This window comes from Gossypium hirsutum, chromosome A11 (genome assembly GCF_007990345.1).
Source record: "Gossypium hirsutum isolate 1008001.06 chromosome A11, Gossypium_hirsutum_v2.1, whole genome shotgun sequence".
NCBI lineage: Eukaryota > Viridiplantae > Streptophyta > Magnoliopsida > Malvales > Malvaceae > Gossypium > Gossypium hirsutum.
The window spans coordinates 6,494,229-6,503,081 of NC_053434.1; the positions used below are offsets into that span (position 1 = coordinate 6,494,229).

At 28.5% G+C, this 8,853-nt stretch overlaps 1 pseudogene; it reads left to right on the forward strand.

Annotated features, from left to right (window-relative positions):
* Positions 1 to 3,294: 3,294 nt before the first annotated feature.
* Positions 3,295 to 8,599, forward strand: LOC121209873 (denticleless protein homolog; annotated as a pseudogene).
* Positions 8,600 to 8,853: the final 254 nt, after the last annotated feature.

The following is an 8,853-nucleotide window of genomic DNA, read 5'->3' on the forward strand; positions in this document are numbered from 1 at the left end:
TGGATGACTTAGTCAATTAATGAGTTTTATTTTATTATTTTAATTTAATTTAAAATTTTTTATAATTAAATCGAATAAAATAAAAATTTAAGTTAAATTAAATTGAGTAAAATTATTTAAATTAAATTAAAAAATTAAATATATTAAATTAAAATTTTATTACAATATAATTAATTTCATAGTAAAATACATATATTTTACACGAAACTGTTAAGAATTTAATTACCATCTACAAATCTTTATATAAAAACCTTAGATCAACTAAATAAACAACAAACAATAAAAATAAATAAACTCAACTCTTTCACTTTCTCTTTCAAATTAGGCCTTATTTTAATTTTCACAACCCACTATGATTATTTCAAATCATTAAATGATAAAATATTCTTTAAATAAAAGTGTCCCTTACATAAACAGATATTCAAGCAAACAATCCTCTCAAAAACCTCTGTTTAAGTTGGTAACTGTTAAGATATATCGTCTAAATAAATAGATAAAATAATAAGAATTAATCTGTAATCATTTTAGGCATTATAAAATTATTTAAATCTTCATCTAGAATTCGAAGAATTACATTTGGTGATTACAGAAAAACACAAATACTTTTTATACTCAATTAATTTGCTAGTTGATTTCCTTCCCGAAACATATGTTTGAGATCAATTTCTCAATCACAAACAATTAATCTTTTTATACTCGTAACACAATATTATCACGACTCATATCACCCTTCATACAAATAAAATCCAAAATTACTAAACTATTCATTTCAAGAATCACCCATTCACATTCATCTTCATTAATAACATTAATCCAACTTAAATACTCCATAATTCAACTTCAATATTACTACAATTTCCATATTAGACCTTCTTATCTCACGAAGACAATTTCCATAGCTAATAATCTATTGATCTATTTTTGTTGCATATTGCAATTGCATAATTACATAAATATAAAGTCAAAATCTACCAACTAAAAAATACTGATGTGCTAGAATGCTGTAATCATAATGTTGGAACAAGCTTAACTACTGCATTTGCACAATCTTCTTCGGTAACGTGATATTCCACGAAACTTTGGTATGGGATGTTTAAATTACAAATGGAGGATTGCAAGATTTATATTTTTAATTTGTGATGTGATAGTAACTTTTATAATTTAAGTGTTCTTTTAAGCAATTAATAAAGATTTTGAATTAATAAAATATTATCATAGTTCTTTTCAATAAGTATATAAACTAACATTTAAATTTATATGATTTTTTGCATATACTTATAAATGCTTTTTTTTATAAATATATACATATTGACATTTAAATTTAAATGTAAATATGATTTTTTGTTGTTCCATTAAAGTTTTTTCTGGAAATTTTTGTTGACAAAAAATACACATTAATGACATTTGTAATTACAATAACAAGATTTTATTTTCAAGGTAAATTATATTATAATTTATTTTAGAATGGAATTATTCTTATATTTGTCACTTTAAATTTTTTTGTCAATTTAGTTACTCTAATTAAGACAATTATTTGAATTTGTCACCGTTGAAAAAATCTATTAATTCGCAAACAGATTACTGACGTGGCTTTTTTTTTACGAAAGCTAAAGAAATCTTTGTAATTAGTCAAAAGCTATTTTTTTATTTGCAATGTGAATATTTTAATGGTGACATCGTCAACATTTGAATCATCTTTAATAATAGGGAATTCCATGACTATACTCACACATTTTCCGATAAGCCTACTTGTCAGCATAACATAGTCTACCACCCTATTGTCACCGATTATATGATCAAGCTGAAGTTTTTAACAAAATAAAAATTATTAACGCATCATTTGTTTAAAAAATAAAAATTGTTCATATAAAATAACCAATTAAACTTGTTTTTTATATATTGTTAAATAGATCTACAAATTTTCCACCATAACCTTCTATCAAAGAACTCTTCGATTAAAAGATACTAGAATGAATAATAAAACAACCATCGACCATCAAAATTACTAAGGGATTGTACAAATTTGACCAAACAAGCTAACGGAAATATTACTCTTTTACTTAAAAAAAAAAAAATCTTTCTAAACTCAAATATGCTCCTTAAAGTATAGGCGTAAAGCGGTTTTTTCTCTTCTTTTTCTTTGACATTCTTTTAATTGAATTTCGATATTAGGATTTTCATTATTCGATTTGTTCTTAAGGGGTATGAAAAATAAAAAAAAGGGTAAAATAATAACCTTGACTAAGCCTAACTTTAGCTAATTCACTTGTTTGATAAGATTAAAACAAGTTCAAAATTCAAGATTCGAGTTTTTTTTCCTCTTAAATTATTGGCAATCAAATAAAGAAAAAAATTTTCAATACTAAAAATAAATCACGAATAAATTTCACAAGTTTCAACATTGAAAAAGTGGCTGGTGCTGTTATGTTTGTAAACAAACTCATCGAAAAGGGTGAGGGTTATGGTTAACTATTGTCACCATTAGAGCTTCCATTCTTAAAGAGTATTCAAATGTTAATGATGTCACAATTGAAATATTCATGTTTCAAATAAACTTTAAAAAGATATTTTAGACTAATTATAAAGAGGTATTTAATTTTAGTTAAAAGTAAAAAAAAAAAGACCACACCAACAATCCATTAGCGGATTATCAAAAATTTTAAAAATAATAATTAATTCGAACAATTATTTAATTAACGTAACCAAAATAAAAGCAAAACTATTTTAAAATTATATCCTATATAATTTACCTTTTAATTTTATTTTATCATAACAAGATTTTATTCTCAACACTCACTAATTAATTAACACTCAAAAGAATCACCAATAATGTAAATATCAATGATTTTTGTTTCTTATATATATTGAGGCAACGAGGCTAATAAATGCGGATACGAAAAAGTTGGTCGATTACATATTTAAAATTAGGTTAAAATGTGATGTTAGTATACGTATTTTTGATAAAAAAGTGAAATTTAAATTTTGTATTTAAAAAATTTAAAATTAAATTTTTATCTTAAAATTTAAATTTAATTATTAAAATTGTAAAGTTTTTTTTTAAATGGTCAACTTAAAATTTTGATTAAATTGCCCTTAATAATGTGATATATAATTGACATAAAATAAATACATTAAATTAATAAAATTTGATAAAAATTATCATTAACCTCAACAGTTAAATTAAGATTTTCAAATTGAAAAAATAAGTGTATCAAATTTCACAAATTTTAACCTTAAAAGTTACCCCATCTAACTTGAAAACTGTTTTTGGTAATTAAGTATTAATTCTACCAGTGTTTGTATTTTTCAGCGAGAAACCGCCGGTAAACTGCGAAAAAAGAAATTTGAAATTTCCCGCCAGCTCAAACCATGGCCAAACATTCCCTCGCGCGTAATCCAAATGAAATATATAAAACATTTCAATCTCCAAATAATTTCATTTTTCTTTTTAATATCGTCTTCTTTGGATCTCTCTTCGAGCTTGTGATTTCTGCAGAAAAAAAGAAGAAGAAATGCGAACCGATTCGTCAACTTTCCAATATTTTTTCCACGGTATCAGATCCAGAGAACTCAGTAGCTTTAGAGGTAAGGCTTATTTTTCTCTATTTTTCGTATCTAGAATTTCTCTTAAAAGAATTCTATCTAAGATTATTTCAATTTTTTGGAAAAAATTCAGTTAGAAAACGAGCATGGATTGACGAATTAGCTTCGGATTTTACTGAAATCGGAGCGATTGAAAACAATGTTTTAGAAACGCCTCCTTTGGCCGTCTCCTTTTGTAAGGTACTCCATTTTTTTCTTCAGTTTATTAAAACTGTACAAATAATATTTAATTTATGGAGTATATGTTTTTTTCCCATGTAAAAAGAGTGTAAGTGATTTTAATAAAATTATTGTATTTTGAATGAAATCCCTAATTTCAGGCAAGTAAAAATTCCCATATTTTCGCTGTACCTGATGAGGCTGGATATGTAAACCTGTTTGATTCTCGCGGGAGCTTTCTTCTGCTGCATCTTACCATGAAATGCAGGTTAGATTGTCAGGATTTTCATTAAAATCCGATTTATTTTGTCTTCGTATACCACTTTTACTTTCAGTTCTAATAATGGTGTTTTTTTTCACCTAATAAATTTTGTATAGAAAAAGCAAGAATCGATGATTGGCTAGCACATCAAAATGCCATATTTGATGTATGTTGGATCAAGGTAGGTCACATTTTTTATTCTTTCTACGCAATTATGAATTGAACATAAGCTAGTAGCTTCAGCTTGAAACGTCAAATGAAGATATTATCCATGTTAGATCGGCAGTCCTATAAATACATATCTTAGAACTATCACATGTAGTCAGGCTTTAGACTCCTGAGATAGTTCTTGTGCTTGCATTGGAAATTGTTGGTTGTAAAACATCCGTGGGATGGTTGATCCCAATCTTTTGGACATAATCATCAAGAATAGAGGAGTGCTGTATATGCCTATATTGCTCTTGCTTTTCATTACAAATGTATATTTTCGAAAATTAATATAACCTTTCAAGAAAATATACACTCACTCATATCTGACACTACGTCCAAATCCGAGTAACATCAGTTCGTATCTATTAAACCTATTTTTGGTTGAACCGAAGAGATAATTACATACAAAATCTTCTAGCCAATGCATTTATGCTTTTTTTATGCTAATATTCTGATATTTCTTGCAGGAAGATACCCACATTTTAACAGCTTCAGGGGATCAAACTGTAAGTAGCCATGTGTAGAAAACAGTTTATTTTATTGGTTCAACGAGAAAGAAACAAAGAAACCAAATGAACTAATTTTTCCTTTTGAACATTGTGCAGATAAAAGTATGGGATGCTCAGGATAAGAAATGCGCTGGAGTCTTGATGGGCATACGGGAAGTGTTAAATGTTTGAGTTCTCATCCAACCAATTCTGGTAGCTCTCTTGAACATATTTCTTTTCCTTGTTTGTTCAGAAAGATCGGGCCATTTACCATTGATTGTCCAACAGATCTTGTTCTCTCTGGGTCGAGAGATGGGTCCTTTGCCATTTGGGATCTAAGATGCAAGAGTAACTCGAAAAGTAGATGTGATGAAGTCTGCCATCCGTAAGTTGTTGCAACTTATTTTCTCATACAGTGTCTAGGACAATGTTATTTGTGTGAGTATTTATATGATTTTTTAAAAGTATTTTCATATACGCAAAAGATTCTTGGAGATCATATCTTTGTATCTATGGATCAAACATGATTGTCGGATATGGATACTTTAAAAATGAAATTGAGCCTAGGAGTTTATATTTGTGATATTAGGAAATAATACCTCCATTCTTGTTATTTTCACCTGATTCAGATCAACCTCCATGGTTAAAGGAGCTCATCTTTCATCTCAAGCAAGGCGGGGGAGGCATGGCAAGGTTTGCTCACTGCTGAGGTTTATTCAATATATTGTAAGCAATTTTTAATGCTTTATTTATATCTTTTCAGGCTGCTGCTGCCAGCATTACATCAGTTATTTATCTCAAAGATGAGATTTCCATTGCCACATCTGGAGCAGCAGACAGGTACGTTAGAAGCTCAGTGACATCACTAAGATCAAGTTTTGAGTTCTTGTGCATATGCTATATCATGCTTACTTAATATACTCTCCCGCTTAATCCTGGTGGTTATTTCAGTGTTGTGAAGTTCTGGGATACAAGAAATCTGAAATCTAATGTTACTCAGGCATGTCCACATCCAGAGTCTTCAACACAAAAGGTTAGATTTTCTATCCCGCAATATATTTCAAAAGCAGTATTTTACTAAATAAGAAAATTCACTCTCATACATGAAAGGAATATTGGTGTCCAACCCAGCAATCTACTGCTAATTGTCCATTGAAGATAGTACAGGCTCGATTCTATTTGAAAAAAATTAGAATTTTGAGTTAATTATTAGAGTCAATTCGAATAAGTAATTCGAGTAATCGAGTTAGAATTTTATAATTTGAATAACTTGAATAATTCAAATAATAGATCAGTGTAAATATCTTTTTACTTGTTATTTTGAAAATTAATAAATTAGTCTATCTTAACCAAAATAATTCAAAATAATTTTAAATTTTTTAAAATAATTAAAAATTAAAATATTTATAAAATTCCAAATTTTATATATATTTAAAATATTATAAAAATCTTTAAAAATTCTAAAAAATATATAAAAAAGTTAAATTTTAAAATATTCTAATATAATAATTTTGAGATTTAATAAGTTAATTAATTATTTAAGTTTATCATATTAAAATATCTTATTTTTATTATTTTGCTTTGAAAATGTTTTGAAATATATATGGTTTTAAATTTACTTGCTCTAACATGAAATTAGTTATATTATAACAAGATTTTGATTTGACATGTTTAATTTTTTAAATTAACTCAAACAATTTCATTTGATTTATTTTGACTCAAATTTTATTTCACTCGATTTGAATTGAAAAAAAATTCAAATTGAGTTAGGATGATAAAATAGTATTTGTCAATTTGATTAATTTAAAATTTTTTCACTCATTCAACTCAATTTGATCAAACATTTTCCCTAAATACGGATTTATAGCTGCTCTACATCTACTCTCATTTTGAGTCGTGCTCAACATTCATATCTAATGTTATATGGCTATAGGGATACGGTCTTCAAATGCATAAAAAACTAATAAGAAGACTGAACATAGTGTCAGATACATTCTTATATTCAACCACACTTAAATTCGAGCAACATAGATTCGTAGATAGAGTTTTAACTAGAGTTATTCATATTGAACATGTTAATGGTACCATTTCAGGGTATATCTAGCTTGTCCAGGATTTGAAAGGAGTATTTCTCACAGCATGTTGCATGGATAACAGGTAATGAATCTGACAAGCATCTGTTTATTTAAGTCTGATTGTACTTACCGTACAGCCAGAATTTGTTTAATCTGGCTTTGCACTAACTAAAACATCATTTCATTAATTGTTATGTCTAATTCGGCTGCAATTTTCTTTCTTTTTTACCAGGATATATTGTATAATGTACTTCAGCTTGATAAGGGCCCGATTCACACTTTCTCTGGATGCCAAATAGAATCTTTTTATGTAAAGGTACGTTCTACTTAATTTTATGTACTGTTCATTTATGTTTGAAGTATCCATGTTTGGTCCCAGCATATATTCGGGTATCAGCATGGTGATATGATCTTAACAAAATCCTCAAATAAATGGAAAGAAAATTGAACATGCAATTGCAGATGATTTCTTTTATTTGACTGCTAATTTCTCCTATACTTCGAATATATGTGCAATGCAGGCTACAATAGTCCAGATGAGATCACGTATTAAGTGGTTCAAGTGATGGAGATGCTTACATATGAAGGTTGGGTTCTTAAATGAAAATATATGTTTGGAATAAATATTTCTTGTTTTTATTTCAGTACATAATATAGCTAGCAATGGAAAGCAGGTAAACAAGCCTCTAGCGAGCCTATCATCTGAAAGGTCATAAAGGAGAAGTACGGCAGTAGATTGTAATTTCCTTTCATTGCAACCATTGTTATTGTTCTCTTTTATTATGTGATGTCATGGATCAAAATTTGTGATGAATGCACATAGAAATCTATCTATTTGAATACATAGTAACATTAGAATTATTGGTTATTTGTAATTTTAAAAGATAAATTTGTTAGTTTATTCTTTACTCATTTTGTAGATAGATTTTAATCTTAATTGTTGATGTCATTTAAATTATATAGTTAAATCTGTGAGAGTTCAAAGGTTTTTCTTGTTTGGTTTTTTTTTTGTAATTTTTATTTGTTTGTTGCTTTTTCAAGTCTGCTTTACTTTTTTTGATGGTTTAGAGAATTTCTTTTGTGAAATTTAACTTTCAAAAATTAAGTTAATTTAGGCAGAAATGAAATTAAATTTTTGCCTAAGCTGCATGGTTTATGAAACTCGAGTTTTAGCCCCATATTGCTAGATCGTTGTTTTAATGTTATATCTTCTTTTCTTCATATCTGGGTGCTATCGAGGTTGGAGATGCAACCTCTGCAGATGATTTCACGTCAGTGTTGATTGTATATTGGTCTAATTCTGTGTGAATTTCAAAAAGAAAAATCATTTGGCGATGGTTAAGATGCTGAGATTGAACATTATTTGGAAATTTTTATGCTTCTCAAAATTCTAACCAGAACTGCGTACAATTTTCAGGTTCGACTATGGAACATTGAACCCAATACTGCTCGAGCACAAGATTGCCATCTTCCGTCCGAAGAAGAGTAATGGCAGTTCCAAGCGCAGAAAGTAGTAAGCTATTGGTGAATGACTGTAGAACCAATGGATCAAATAAAGCAACCTGGTACTTGTAGTTCATATTCTTCAGATGAAGCACTCCAAATTTACTCATCTAGTCCTGCCACTGCATCTTTACTTAGAACTCCTGAAGCCCAGAAGAAAAAGTTCCCATCAACTTCAGACCAAATGAAACCTTTGAGAAACACCTGAAGCCGCAATGAGGAGTCCGACTTCGGTGCTGAATCCTCCTTCCTCGTTGAAACGGAAAACCATCCGCGATTACTTTCTAGCCATTCAATGAAACTTGTCGCCACATTACCAGACTGTATAAAAAGTATTGAAATTCAGATGGGCAACTCAAGTTCCTTCTAAATTCTAACCCATAGATTTAATAGTTGCTCAGACTCTATGTATATGATAACATACACATGTAATCTTGAGAGGTCAATTAATCACTAAACAGCCAACTGTAAAACACATAGGTGTTTATTTGTGTTTGACACATCCAAGTATCAATATAGGGTATGTATATGATTATTTAAATATATCACGGAT